Here is a 16,470-nt window from a genome sequence, read left to right on the forward strand (position 1 = left end):
GGCCGTTTGATGGTTCTCACTGTTGTGGTGTTTAGTGAGACGCTCTATATTCTTCCAATTGTCAAACGTGAAATCGTGGGCATTTGAGCATTTCTGGCATGGGTAGCAGCACGTTGTATTTGTTTCACAGTTGCAGCTCAGCCATGGATAACGTTTGTTCCAGGCTGGATTGAAATCTCTAGAAAAAGATTCACTGCCGAATTTTTTTTGGTCATAGCACCTCAAGATAGGTTGCTGAGGGCCCTCGTCCATATCACAGGACTTTTGGCAAGTACCACTATACACATTTGTATCCAAGGAAGAATTGTGCGCACCATCTACGATATCTGACTTATCTAGGGCACCATTTATCCATGATAACTGACTTCCGTGACTTTTCCAGAACACTGTTATCTATGACAACTGAAATGGACATATCCCGATCAGCACTATGCACGATTTCAGAGTTAGCACCATTGTCTACGATTTCTGTCGTATCCGGAGCACTAGCACCATTGTCCACTATTATGTAGTTTTCCATAGCTATTATCTCTGACTTATCCGAATTACCTTTAACCATGATTACTGACTCACCTGTTACACCGACATCCATAAATTCTGACCGAGCCGGAGCACGCCGAACACCATTATTCACTTGAATCATCTCGATTTCTGACTTATCTGGAGCAGTATCTAATGAATCCACTATATCTGTGCTGTTGTCATTCTGAAGATCTGAGCCAACGTCTTCGGCGTCGATTTTACTGTATTTAAGCATATTTATTGTTTCATCGCCGCCGGTGAAACCTAGTTGCGATTGATTTGGCGCACGAGAAACAGTAAATTCAACTCTCTTGCCTATATGCTTGGCTCTTGCATGAGCGTCTTGGTACTCAGCAACGATTTCTTTTTTACATTCGGAACAGGTAACGCGATGGCGATAGGCCCATTTACGTTTTTTTGGGGCTGGATTCGACATGTCTAATATGGCATAAGGCGAGTTTTACACCAAAAAAAACTTATTTAAGGTGCGTATTTTATTCCACTGTCGCGTAAATTTTTGAAAAACTACGGGCGTGAAATTCGCTGGTTTGACGCCATAAAGGACTTCGTAAAGCCAGTTAAATTCACACGAGATAGTGTTTGCCGAGCGCGTGACTCAGATCTTCTGAGAATCTCCAGAGGATAATCTACAATATGATTCTAGAAAGTTATGCCGAAATTGACTCTAATTAATTCACGACTGGAAATTCCCCACACTAACTAGTGCAGTGCAGCATAGACTGCACAGTGCCCAACAACAACAAAATTACAAATATGTATATCAACATATGATCCCCTTCAAAAATAACCAGAAATTGATTACGCGCCAGGCAACCACTGTCTCGTGTGAATTTAACTGGCTTTTACAACGTAGGCTCGAATACCAGCCGCTGTTCGGGAAAATGAGCCCGCACTCATCCCCCCGAAGGGGAAGATCAAAGACCGGACCCGGGAGACGGTGGAAATCGAGCCTATTTACAACGCCGACTTCAGGTTGAAACAGAAAATATCTTTTCGAAAAAAAATAGACACATGCAAGCTTCTTTAAAAACCAGTTTTGCCCAGATTTCTCGTGCTGCCCAAAAAATCTGAGTTGCCCAAAACTTGGGAGGGGGGGGGGAGAACTGCAGCCCTCCGGCCCGTACACCTATGATTGTAGCACCATAAACTTTATCACACCTATAAGTGAAGGATGCAGTCTTTAATCCTGTCAGTGTTGGTGAGTAAGCAGAACATGTGTGATGCATTTGCGTACAGATAAAGGCACATATTAAATTTTCTGGGACTTAAATCAACATTCTAATGCTGAGTCAACATACATACATCTGGACATTGATAAACTTGGATACTTAACGGTAGGTTGGAAAATATGGAATGCCGGAATTTAGAACCGGAACCGGAACCGGAATACCCTGAATTCCCGGAATGACCAAAAATAATAAATTTTAAAAAATTAAAGTACATTAATAAATAAATAAATAAATAAATAAGAATATTGATGATTAAAAATGAATGGTAAATTCACAACTTATTAAATAATTTAATACTAAATTTATCTCTGAGGGTCCCGAAAAAAAAACACTTACCGGCACTCTTCATGGAGATGCACGTATTAGAATTAATTAAAGTCTGCGTAGTCCATACAGCCTAAGCGACGAGATATTTGTACTCTCCCCTCTCCCTGGATGGGATGCTAATCCATCACATGATTCCTCCCCGTTTTAAATTCGCCTCCACCCATTTACACACACCTGTAGGATGTCTAGGGCGCCATAACCATTAGGCCGCCACGCTTTTCCAGCTGGAGCCATTGCAGAAGATTAAACAAATGCAACATTTCCAATTAGTTTAATAGTTCAATTGTAAAAAGCTACGAGCTATGACAAATTAATACTCTACGTTAAATAGTTATTAATCATACATTGTAAGCTACCGTAGCAGCTACCATTAAGACTAGCCGTCTACAGTTAAACTGAGAGATCGTCAGTTACTCGACACCTTTTCGCGTTTATTACATATACCTTGAATATATACCTTTAAATATAAACCTTGTACTGATGGATTCTTTATTCCCTTCAATGGTGTTCTTTCTTTTTTTTAAATGATGTTGAGTTCATCTTTGGATCTTTGGGCCAGTGAGTCATGTTACTGCTAGTTAATATTTCATCGACTTACTGTAATTTGCGAAATGAAAATCTGTAACTTGCTAAATAGAGTCAAAATCTGTAATTTTCGAATTTGCAAAATAGGAAATCTGTTATTTGCGGCATTGACTCGAAATCAGTAATTTGTGAAATGGAGTCCGAAAATCTGAAACTGGCGAGATGGAAAATCTATAATTTGCTGGTCAGAATTCTGTAACTTTGGAAACAGAAATCAGTGCGGCGGAAAACTCCATCGAGCGGTAGAGTCAATCGGAAAGTGCACCACTAGCCGTGGATTGCATTAAGCCTGATGGACTTTTTTATATTATGTTTTTACTGCCGTTTTTTTCCTATAAAGCAATGAACTTCCTCACGAGTTGCACCTCACAAGTACATGCAGCTGTGGTGCTGATTCACCAGAAAGGAGCAACTCATGACTAAAATTAAGTAGAACTATAAAAGTAAAACAAACAAGAATCGTAGTGGGGTCTATCTGCACTAGCAGACAAAACTAAAATTGTCCCGACAAGATCAAAGGACAAATTTTGTCGACAAATATTTGTCTCCTTTGTTGCATCCGCACTTAAGATTTCGAAGCTGTCAAAGCTGTAAAATTCGGTCAACAGCTAAAAATAACACCGATAACGAAGCTTTTCCTTTCCCTTTGCTTCGAGTGGGCACTTGCGGATCTTGTGCCACCTCTACTGCTTCATTGTTGGACGGCTTTAATTTTCATTTGAATTTAAACTCCAGTTACCAGAATTCATCTTAATTTGTCTGAATTTGTAAAATTGCGAGTTTCGCAACTAAACACAATCACTGTAACAGTTTGACTAATGGTCGTGGGTCGTGGGTCGTGGGTCGTGGGTCGTGGGTACAAGTCGTGGGTCGTGGGTGTGGGTGTGGGTAAAAGTCGTGGGTGTGATTAATGCTTAACAATAGCAATAACCATTTAAAATATCGATTATAATAATTCATAAATATTATACAACCCTTGTCATTGTATCAGCTCGGTTTAGTGAGCCTAATATTTCATTGATTTCATCCAACAGAATTAATTCATTTCACCCAAAAAGAAAAGTGAAACCAAAGACAAAGCCATTATTTGCAGGATGATGTAATCTCTTAAAATGAGGGTTATTCCAAAGATTTGGATATATCAACAAAGTTGAAATGGTAAATTGGCCACCGTAACGATTACAAAAGCTGACGTTTCGAGCGTTAGCCCTTCGCTCCGACGAAGGGCTAACGCTCGAAACGTCAGCTTTTGTAATCGTTACGGTGGCCAATTTACCATTTCAACTTTGTTTATATATCCAAATTATTTCGTTACCCCACCGACGCAGCCCCAAACAGTTTCTTTAGAAATTATCAGCCGTTATTCCAAAGAGTTTGAGGAGTTTTGTTCAGGTCAAACGCTTGATCAACACAAAAAAATAATCTTACACTGAAAAGAGAGAAGTGTTAAACTTAAAAGAACAACGTTTTCAGAACATGAAAGAAGCTTCGAGGATCAGAAACACGGCTATTGGCCGTGTTCTTGAATTAAAATTAAATTGTGCTCTCAGTGCCGGTTAAGAATAAATGAAGTTTCAAAAGTAAAAGTATATCCCTGTGCTGGTCAGGGAAAATAAAGCTTGTATTGATCAATTGCATTCAGACAAAGAGCCGAATGCTTTATTAATTGTCATCTCCGTATCGCGTACCATCTAACCTGCATCTAGGAAAAAAAATGGAGTTTGACTAATGGTCGTGGGTCGTGGGTCGTGGGTACAAGTCGTGGGTCGTGGGTGTGGGTGTGGGTGTGGGTGTGGGTAAAAGTCGTGGGTGTGGTTAATACTTAATAATAGAAATAGCCATTTAAAATATTAAATATAATAATACATAAATTTTGTACAACCCTGTCATTCATTAATTTAACTGTTCTTTCTTCTAGTTATTTTATTTTGTTTATTCAATTTACTCAACTTTACGTCTATTTTTATCTGTTGTCTCACTGTCAATGAAATTAGTTTCGGTTTCGCGACGCATTCCGAGATCTCGGTTGATAACAAAGGGAAGAGAGATAAATCTTGTAATTACACACTGTGCACACGTTTTTCGAGCTGTGCGGTCTGCGGTCTGCGGTCTGCGGTCTGCGGTCTGCGGTCTGCGGTCTGCGGTCTGCGGTCTGCGGTCTGCGGTCTGCGGTCTGCGTTTTCGAGGTCTGTGTTAACGAGACACCTGAGTTGCTTTGTACGATTGTACCAAAAATGATTTCATGTAGTAGAAGTACTATAAGGTTAAAATTGCGACAGCGCTCGTGAATTCTATATTTGCGGCTAAAGTCAGGGGCCAAGGAACAGAAATTCCGAGATCTCGTCTGACAACATCAATGACAAAAGAATGATAGATAAATCTGGTAATTACACACTGTATACACAAAGGAAAACTGATTGTACACAAGTCGACTGACTCAAAAGGCACACACATAACCTCTGCCAGACTGGTAACTCGACAGTGGAGGACCGTAAACGCGATATTAGCTGTGGTCACACTGCAGGGTTTTGTCCTAGGGAAACTTGACCTGTTGACAGTTTCTCTATAGAGACTCAAATTTGCAAGTGTGACCGATTTTTCCCTTAGTAAATTACCTCGGGAAAGTTTTATCGTCTGGGGCTTGAAAACCGCAAGAGAACAAAAGAATGTCCTGTGGATTTCCCTTGACAACTACCCTAAAAAGCAGAAAAAGGGAAAAATCAAATCCCAGAGTAGCCGACCAATGGACGCGCGTTGGCGATCGCGCTAGTGACAGATCCGGAATTATCGTGTTGTGAAACTAATTTAATGTAATTACAAGATTTATCTCTCTTCCCGTCGCGAAACTGAAACTAATTTCATTGACAGTGAGATAACAGATAAAAATAGATGTAAAGTAGGGTAAATTGAATAAACAAAATAAAATAACTACAAGAAAGAACAGTTAAATTAATGAATGACAGGGTTGTATAAAATTTAGGTATTACTATATTTAATATTTTAAATCGTTATTTTTAGTATTAAGTATTAACCACACCCACGACTTTTACCCACACCCACACCCACACCCGCACCCACGACCCACGGCTTGTACCCACGACCCACGACCCACGACCCACGACCCACGACCCACGACCCACGACCCACGACCCACGACCATTAGTCAAACTCAAAAAAAGGAAGTGAAACAGCGAGCTGTTGGAAGATAAGCCGATATATAGATAGCAACGTTGCAACGTAAGTTGCAGGTCTGGAGATGTTGGCTCCAAGGTTTTTCCAAGGCACGAAAATATAAAACCCCCTGGTATCCAGTGTGCTGTACAATCGACAACCGGAAATCGCAAGCCAATGTTAAATTGGTCACGACAACTGGCATCGGTGACAAGAAATTAAACGAAGAACCAATGACGCTGCGCGCCAGGTCTAAAAATAGATATATCATCTTTGGACCCTCCGCTGGTTTAGGACAAACACTCGGAGTCTTTACAAGGAGTTGTATGCGAAACGTGTCAGAAGCAAGACTATTTTCGATAAAAAAATGCTCTAACTTTCTAAAATGGTTGCAACTAGGCATTGCTGTTGGGGTACATGTAAAAATGACTCAAGATATCCAATAAGATTGCCAGATTCGCTTAAGGAAATGCTTAAAAACGATCGGAAAGCCTTCATACCGTTCCCAAAGCCGAAGCATGACTTGGAACTTTGTCAACGCTGGGTAAATGCGTGTTCTAGAAAGAATTTCTCAGTTGATAGTGTTAACTACAATACTTATATTTGTGCTGTACACTGAAATCCTTGACAAAAGCCTTTTCAAACCGCTTGTTTGGAAACGTTACATGGACGACATCTCGCTATGGAGTACAAACAAAGCAACAATAGAACGTTTCATTGAAAAAGCAAACAATCATCATCCAACAATAAAATTTACGGCTGAAATTTCCGATAAGGAAACAACATTCCTGGACACCTACATCTACAAAGGCGAACGATTCGAAAAGGACGCAATCCTTGATGTGCGTACTCATTTTAAACAAACTGAGACATTTCAGTATACACACTATAGTTCCTGTCACCAACAATGAGTTAAGAAAGGCTTAATAAAAGGAGAGGCCCTTAGACTTCTCAGAATTCCTCTCAAACAATATTCGAGGAGAAAAATTCAAATTTCAAAGCGCATTTGCGAAAGAGAAGTTACCCAGAGGCCCTCATTAACACAACCCTCTCAGAGGTGAATTTCAAAAACATGAAACTAGCTCTTCAACAGAAACCGAAGACGAACTAACGAATCTTGCCTTTTATTACACAATACCAACCATCAGTGCCAAACCTAAAGCAAATTCCCATGAGACACTGGCATTTGATAGAAAGACAACCAGTACTGAGCGAACTATACAAAAATCCGCCACTCGTATCTTACAAAACAGGGCGATCACTCAAAGACATACTCGTGAGAGCCAAACTTTGAATAGGCTATTCTAAACACGCGCTGGGGAGTCGTGTAGGCGGCCCGTCAACCCCCTTTTTACATTGAACTGTTAGATCCTTAACTTTCACGCGATTGACTTTACTTTCCTTTAGTATCTTCGCCTGAAGCCATTTTCTCATTTCACTTGAATCAAGTACATAATGTTTTCCCGACTTGAGGCAGTCACGAACACGTGCGATGAGGTCTGCTCGTTTCCCGCTTAATTTCAAGCCTCTACACTTTAACCAACGCTTCGATTGTGTGTTTGTATTGTTCTCTGGGTCTTGCTCGAACTTTGAGCCAGGAACACCGTCGTTTTGATTTATAATACGAGCTTTACAGACGTTTGAACTACAGATGGGCGCATCATCGCCCATATTCCTTTACTCGAGAAGCTTGATTGTTTGTCCTAATCGCTCTGGGGGGGGGTCAAAATTTTGTGACGTCACAAACGCGCAGCGCCATTAGTACAATCTTAACATTTTCCTTCGTCCATTTAACTGGCCCGGTCGTTTTCTAAATCATAAAATAAACTAGATATGAAGAATTATTGAAATAATTAAATTAATAAGTAAAGAGGTTCTAATAATTTCAATTTTTAAACGATTCATTTCTTATCTGACAATGACCAGACTCTGCAGAGTTGCGAAATGTGACGTACTCAAGAAACATACGTTTCATTGTTCGTCGAGAAGTATTGCATTACTTCACGGTAACGAATGACAGTCATGTTTCACGTCTTGTTTTGAGACGCTTACAGGATAAATTTGTGGAAAAGAAGAATAACAACGGTTCAAGTGACGTTTCGCAAAAAAAGCCAGTCATTTCGCAATTTCCATGAAGAAAATGCGATTCAACGTTCACGGCGATATAACCAAATCACGTTTAAAACCAGCCAAATGGCCCTTCACGATCACGAAAAAACCCTTTTCCTCTACAAAAATAACAGTAATTGATTATTAGTAGTGGTGCTATTAACATTATTAAATATGAGCTCTTAACCATTAATTGTTATGTATTACCCACACCCACACCCACGACCCACGACTTGTAACCACGACCCACGACCATTAGTCAAACTCTTACCGCAATCTTTTGGTAAACTGAACTCAGTTTAACACACTAGTGTTAGCGTTTACGACAAATGATCGACAAGTTTATTGCGTTTTTGTTTATTCAGTCGATTTTGCCAAAGTTTTACCCGGGACAAATTTGTCGGCGGTGTGTTTCAAAGTTTATCCGCTCCCACCAAATTTGTCAAATCGCGACGAACCATCTGAACTTGTAAAGTGTTGGTGATGACAGTTATGCGGATAGGCCCTTATTACTCATGCACTGATTTTATTCGAAGCACCGACGTGAGACTTATATTAGTTAAGGATTACTTCTTTAATCACTCATTTTGTTTGTTTTGGGCTTGCTCGCCGCGCAGCCCTCTGACTCTTGATATCTGAGTTAAAACCTATCAAAAGCTACTGAGCGAGTTAAGGTTCTCTTTTCGAGAGAAGTCGAGATCATCCGAATAACAAGTTTGGTATTAAGGGCCAGACTTTCCTTTCGAGCGAAAGAAAATAATCCTTCCTGCACGCAATCAACCAAATGACAAAAATCGGGAAAACTGCTCAGAAAAGCAACAGGATTTCGCCAAAATATCTCGATGATCATTAAGGAAAAATTAGAAAGAATTACCGGTAAAAAGTTATCTGTACGGCTTTGTACCCAAAATGCTTTCAGTTTAACAGGTACTTTAAACCAAACCAGATTCCTTGACCTTTCCAATTAATTTAGCATTACTAATACAAGTTAAATGGAACATCTTGAACCTTTAGTTTGCACAATACTCTCCGTAAGAAAAAATGTGAGCGAAAATGAGACCGGCCTCTTGGGAATTCTGAACGAAACCAGGCAGGAAATGAAAGAAGAAGAAACACAAGATAAGCATAACAAAGATGCCGCCAGAGGAAGTACCTCAGCAAGTGACGAGCCCTTCTACAGAAATGCTCAAAGATATCTTAATATCACACATCAACGACTTGAAAAACTGGAAAATCAGTCACGAAGTTTAATTGACGAAGTCAAACTCGTAAGAAAGATGTCAGAGAACTTCTCACACACCACGTTGAAGGTTAGGCTCACAGCAGTCACCAAAGCTATATATTAAACTATAAAAAGGTGATGGTTTTTCATGTCTTCATTAGCAGGGCGAAAAGCATCTACATCTACATCTACTTTATTACTCTTCAACGCTATTACACATCAAGAAGAGATAAAAGAATAAAAATATAAAAATATAAACATAGCTAATAAAAATAATAAATAGATAAAATATGTAATTAACAATATAGCTATGCTTAAACTTAGAAAAATTTTGTACTGCAAAAAGCTTAATAATTAAGTGATCTAGTTCCAGGTGATAAACAGTTCCAGTCCCTTATAGTTCTCGGAAAGAAACTATACTTGTAGTAGTCATGATGTACAGGTGGTTGAATAAATGAATTCGTCGAGTAATTTCTAGTTTTCCTAATAGACAATTGATAATAAGACGGGATAGGCAAATCAATACTATTGTTCACAGATTTATGGAAAATTTGTAAACGATGGGATTTTCTTCTCTCGCTTAGTAAATCCAAAGATAGGGATTTCTTCAAATTGGACACGCTAGTGTTATAACTATAATCATGTTTAATAAATCTCACTGCGCGACTTTGGATAGCTTCTAGTTTCTCCACTTGATTCTGTCTATAAGGATCCCATACTGCAGACGCATACTCTAAATATGGCCTGACAAGTGATACATAAGCTGCACGTTTAGTTTCTTCAGAGCAGGCATACAAGTTCCTTTTCACAAACGCAAGTGAAGAGTTCCCCTTTTTAGCAATCTTGTCCACATGAGTGTTCCACCGCAGATCACTAGACAGCAAAACACCTAAATAATGATGTTGTCGAACAGATACTAGGGTTTGGTTGTAAAGAGTGTAGCCTTTAACACCGGGGATCTACTACGGAAAACAGACATTTTGTAGCATTTAGAAGGATTGAACAGCATCTGCCACCTATTAGCCCATTGGCCTAGCTTGCCTAGGTCTCGCTGTAAAGCCAAGGTGTCATCATGATGAGTGATTTTATGATACAATAAAGCATCATCAGCAAACAATCTTAGTGTACATCCTACCCCATTTTGCATATCGTTAATGAATAATAAAAACATTAATGGACCAAGTACCGTCCCCTGAGGTACCCCTGAAGTCACATCAACAGATTTTGAACTCACGCCATCAATTATGACACTTTCAGATCTACTAGTGAGCCAAGATTTAATCCAAGTAAGGGTGCTTCCCTGAATGCCATAAAACTGCAATTTGCTGATGAGGCGTTGATGGGGAACAGGAAATCAAGCTGAGAACAATAATCGTATGGTGGGTCGTTCAGTATGACATCGAAAATTCCATACTTTCGAGTAGAAATAGGTGAAAGTATGGGGGTGAATAGGGGTATGCAAATCCGCCGATCCGCTATAATTTCATAACAAATCCGGCAAACCGTTAAAAAAAAAAATTGTGAAATCCGAATCCGTTTACTAGATATCACGTGGAAAGGTGAAAAACGCACCTAGAGCTGTTGTGTGTTGGCTAAATAATTTTTAAAAAACCTTCTCACACTTTTTTATAGGATCTTTAACTGCTAACTAAAAGATCTTCCTTTACATTAGAAATCTGTTGTTGATCCTGGCTTGTCGCCCAAAGTGTATCGTGGCTCCTGATAGGAAAGTGGACCGTCTGTCAAGCTTGAATCTCCATGCTCTGGTTCCTCGTCTTCGTCTGTACTTGAGTCGTACTCAGGACCTCCTCCACATCCTCGGAGTCACTCTCGCGTGGTTCAACTTCCTCTTCATCCTCGTTTACTTCAGGAGACTCCGAACCTTCAGACAAAGCCAAGTCGACTCTGTCTTCGGATATCTGAAGCTGTCTTTGGTAAATAATTTCCGGCATCGTTCCATGCCTAGCCATGGTTGTTTCTTGACGGTTTGTTCTTTGCCGAACGGTAGCTCCATACGTTAAGGCGAAATTACACATTTCTTCCACTGCCTTTCAGAGAATTTTGCTACTGGGAGCTGTGGAAAAGAGAGAAGTGTAGCTAAGGTAATCTCATGCTCTGGGTCAGGGTACCAGGAGCTCTGGTCTCCTAATAAGCTGTTTTCTATCAATGGGAATTATACGTAGTCAAGAGTCGACATTTTGAATTAAGGTGATTTTCCATTGTAAAACAAGAAAAATCGTGATTCATTTTGTTTCAGCCTGAAGAGTGGAGTGAAGAGAGATATTTGACAAAACTGCGCATAAGTAGGAAAATCATACCTACTCCAATCCAGCCTAAAATGGTAAATAGTATAAATAAAATTCATTCTCACCATGGAGGTTTCGAATTAAATTGTTGGAAATTTTCTTGGATCTCCTGGTTCCGTAATATAATCATCATTCAGCAAACTTGTTCCAGCCATCGAGAGGTCGAAAAAGTATCTATTACCTGCAATGTAGAAAAGTTTTATGATAAATTCCATTTTTATCGTCATTTTCAGTATCATTATCATTAACATCGTTATTCTTGTTATCCATCATTGTTGTTGTCACTGTGATTGTCATTGTTGTTGTTTTTAAATTGTCTAGGTGACAAACAGTAATAGCAGTACGAGCATCATAGGACCACCTGGATTCAATGATACTGCTGGGGTTCCAGGATATATTGGTACTCAGGGCCCGCAGGACCATCTGGACCACCTGGTGTTCAGGGCCTTCAGGTTAATATTGGACCTGCCGGTCCTCCCGGAATTCCAGAATATAATGGTCCTCAGGGTCCTGCAGGGCCCTCTGGACTACCTGGACCACCTGGTGTTCAGAGCCTTCGTGGACCATCTGGGTACAATAGTACCCAGGGCCCACCTGGACCCGATGCCAGTTCCTGTCTTTTTAACGATTCCTCCAGCCCTGGCATGACACCAAATCCGAACGCGAGACAAGATGAGCAAGTGACGGAGTCAAACGTAAATTTACATCACCTCCTTACATATTGGGTACAGAGAAAAAAATAAATAGTTTGAATTGGAATTTTCTCACAGACCTTACTGAAAGAGGATTATTAGAAGGTTCTTCAAGTTCATAAAAGAACCTAAGAAAACTCCAAAGCTGTTGAACTTTACAAAATAACATGGATAAACATTTCTAAATTTTCTTCAATGTGTCGGTATAATTTTACTAGCAAAAAGAATACTAAACTCCTTCCTGGACTATCTGGGTACATTGGTACTCAAGGCCCACCTGGACCCGGCCAGTAAAAATCTCGAGGCTATAGGTTTTCGTTACAAAAAAAAACTGCTAGAACTGGCTGATTAGAAGCGGAAACGAGCAACTGTATATCGTGAAAGAAACAAGGTCGAAAGATTTTTCAACATCTACTTGAATTTACACAAATTTAGCTAGCGATCAGTTAGAAATTCTGGAACCTGTATGATTTTGATACAGAAACAAAGTTTATTGAAAAATACTTCTAGGATATATGCTATTATTTAAGAATTTACCCTATTCGCATGACTCAATTGTAATTCTAAACTTGATGAAAAACGAAAAGAATAACGAACTTACCCTAATGAACGACGAAAACAATGTAAACTCAAAAAGAGCGAATTCTAAGTGACCTAAGAAAAATGTTTACAACGCAATATTCTGGGACCGAGCAATTTTATGAATGAGGTAAAATGACTGAATATCTTCTTGAATAGTAAAGATCTACGTGAGTCATCTGGACTGGGCGGGTTGTGCAAAAAAATTCATTCAAAAAGGGAGAGAATTCAGCTTATATCAAAGTAAGAAAGGGAAGAAATGTACCCCCTCTACACTAACTGCCTCTGCCTTCTTCTCACTTAAAATTATTGTTTTTACAATTTTCTTCCTTGTTTTTTTTTTTTTCTTTGTTTTTACACCTTAGCGTATTTGAGTATTTTGCTGGTGTGAGAACTTGAGATAAATATGGATGACTCAAGGCGTCCTATGATCTCGAGCAGCTCATACATAAGCACAGATCGCAACTTCAACTTTACATTTTACGCTTGTCTTAGGTATCAAATATGATTCCCGGAAGAAACGTAAGCAAATTCAGTATTTTTACCCCTTATAGCACGTTTGCTTTACGAATCCATCTGATATAAGTGGAGGGAACCAGTGAGTGTTTGACTTCCTCTGAGAAACATAAACATGATGTGCCCCTTGTCTGCAGATTGCTGATAGACGTATCAAAACATTTATTTCATGCAAAATCTAAAAAAAGCGGGTGGATAACTTAGATCTACAGCGAGAGATCAAAATCTTTTGGTTAGATAATGCTTCCATCGTCATTTTATGTCAATTGCCCCATATACGTCATCGAATAAAAACACATCAGTATATCTTTTTAAACTAAGTTGAAACTGTAAATTGGCCACCGTAACGAATAAAAAAGCTGACGTTTCGAGCGTTAGCCCTTTGTCAGAGCGAATGGAGGAATTGTGGGTTGTATGTGGATTTATATGCAGAAAGCGGAGCTACGCCATTGGTGGGAACATGGCGACGAGAAAAACGCAAATAAATTAGTGGAATGAAAAGCGTTCGTTGATACCTGTGGGATTAAGAGTGCCGATTTGAAAGATAAACTTTTGTTCAAGAGTTTTGCGGCTCTCCGTGTTGCCTAGATGTATGGAAAGACTGCAGATTGCCATTTACAATAATTGGGTAAATTAAAGTGTCTAGCGACTGGTTTTGATGCGTCCTTATCATTCCTTTGTCGCCCGTAAGGCGAGTCAAAATACAAGTAACGAGTAAAAATACTCAGCGATACGACTCACCAAAACTTCTAATAAGCTATTTATTATCCAACAGTCCAAGTTTTTATTTCAGTGCAAGCGAATTTTGCGGATATTTATTTACGGGTAGTGCATAACAGAAGTATGCGAGGCAGAACGGAATTGGCACGTTGTAGTGTTGCTGTTCTATTTTCCTCAATAAATGATGAAACTTCACTGTCGTCTAACTGCTTTTCCTCGTCCATGAATATTCACCGGCCATTCCGACTCTTCGTCGTCAAAAAAAATAAAATTGAATTGTCTCCCATTTCTATTTTTTTTGTTTTGTTTTTGTTTTGTTTTGTTTGTTTGTAACTTCAATCCAATTCGTCGCTTGGGCGATGCGAGAAAACCTATCCAACCGGTTCCCTGGAGTGCAAAATACCACGTGTTATTATCCAACTACACTTCGTAGAGTACAAATAACGCCATGGACGAGTACAAATATCACGCGGTATTTGTACTGTAGAGTACCGGTTAAACAGGTTTTCTCGCATCGCGCAAGCGAAGAATTGAATTGTAGTTACGAAAAAAAAATGGCGGACAATTTGAATCATATTTCCGGCGACTAAGAGTCAGAATGGCTGGTAAGTTACATCCAAGTTTATTAGATGAATCGAACGAAGAAAAAATGCTGGACGACCGGGAAATTTCTTCATTTATTGAAGAAAAAAGAAACAGCAACATGACAACGCGCCAATTCCGTTCCGATTCGCATACTTCTGTCACGCACTCCCCGTAAATCAATATCCGCGAAATTCGCCCGCACTGAAATAACAGTTTGGCGTGTTGGATAATAAATAACTTATTAAACGTTTCGTTGTGTAGTATTGCTGAGTATTTTTACTCGTTATTTGTATTTTGACTCGCCCTACGGGCTTGTCAAAATACGGCACAACTCGTAAAAATACTCAGCGATACTACACAACAAAACGTCTAATAATATAAATGAATAAAGGCTGATAGTTTCGAAAGAAACTGTTTGGGGCTGCGTCGGTGGGGGTAACGAAATAATTTGGATATATCAACAAAGTTGAAATGGTAAATTGGCCACCGTAACGATTACAAAAGCTGACGTTTCGAGCGTTAGCCCTTCGTCGGAGCGAATGGTTCGCTCCGACGAAGGGCTAACACTCGAAACGTCAGCTTTTGTAATTGTTACGGTGGCCAATTTACCATTTCAACTTTGTTGATATATTCAAATTACTATGTCTAATAATACATATATATATATATATATATATATATATATAAATGTGAGGGTAGAGTCTACCTTGGCATAAAGTGCTCAAGAGCTGAGTATACATTAGTTGAAGAATCAAAGAGGACGCATCTGATCTCTGTTTAGTAAGTTTTGAAAAGGGTTTATTCATAACAAACCACCTAAGTTACAAAATAAAAGTGCTAACGCACGTGGGCTTGGCCCCAACTAATTATTAATAAACTGTCCACAGTTCCAAAGTTAAAGAGTTCTTAAATATATACGAGTATTAAATATTACTAATATTAATGTAAGGTTATAAATAATTCCAAAATAGTTAGGTCTAATATTAATATAACCTTAATCTATAATATTGGTATGGCTAGGGCTAACGTAGACAGTTTTATTGGAATTTAAGTTCCTGTGCACTACAGGCTTTGGCGACTAATTCAACTTTTTTTCCTGTGATCTAAAGACCTCGTAAGCTCAAGTGGTCTTTCAGGAATCCTGTAGGTAAAGCTAAGAAGTCTTCATACGTAAAGCTCGTTTCCATTCTAAAAAAAACGCATTCAGAACCGTCAGACTTTGAACATGGAAACAAAACACGAATATTATTTATAAGGGGCATTTAAGTCAGTAGAAGTTATAGGTTTCAACTATTACAGGAAAGTATAACAACAACGCTTTGTGTACGAACACGTGTTGGACGCTCTAGAACTAACATCGGCATATCGTCCAAATTACGCTTTATAAAGAACTAGGAGTTAAAAGACCATTGTAAGAGCTAGAATTCAGCAGACAGGGTTTGCGATATTAAGAAAACTAGCATGTCTCGTGAATTTTTTGAAAACTTATCCAACAAAAGCATTTCTGTGTTCCTCCTCGAGTTACTCATGCATTTTTCAAAGCGGTTTCAAAGCAAAATCTAACAAGGAAAGCTCAGTCAGAAAATGCACAAGGACTCAGCAGACCTAAGTTTCGCCAAACTGCAGACTTGGAAGTTGATTAAGAACAGAAAGATGAGAAAGTGGGATCATATATTGCATTCTTATACTTTTATTTTTAATTTTTTTTAAGAAATCAGATCGATGATAACAATCAATTATGATGAAATATTTGCAATTCGCCCGTGTGCCCTCGGCCGGAGAAAGAGTGTAAAACACTTGGACAAGATAGCGGTTCATATCCGTCTAAACTTTTGTCTTTTCTCCATTTAGAATTTTTGCTTTCCCTTGCTTTTTAGTCCAGAAAC

General features: G+C 39.1%; 1 long non-coding RNA gene across 1 annotated transcript; it reads right to left on the reverse strand.

Moving 5' to 3' along the window:
• Positions 1-9,363: 9,363 nt before the first annotated feature.
• LOC148728413 (uncharacterized) lies at positions 9,364-11,763 on the reverse strand. Its single transcript, XR_015988583.1, has 2 exons — positions 11,558-11,763; positions 9,364-11,260 (listed from the first exon to the last, which is right to left on the reverse strand). It is a non-coding gene; the product is annotated as an uncharacterized LOC148728413 (long non-coding RNA).
• Positions 11,764-16,470: the final 4,707 nt, after the last annotated feature.

Source organism: Stylophora pistillata, chromosome 6, assembly GCF_964205215.1.
Source record: "Stylophora pistillata chromosome 6, jaStyPist1.2, whole genome shotgun sequence".
Classification (NCBI taxonomy): Eukaryota; Metazoa; Cnidaria; class Anthozoa; order Scleractinia; family Pocilloporidae; genus Stylophora; species Stylophora pistillata.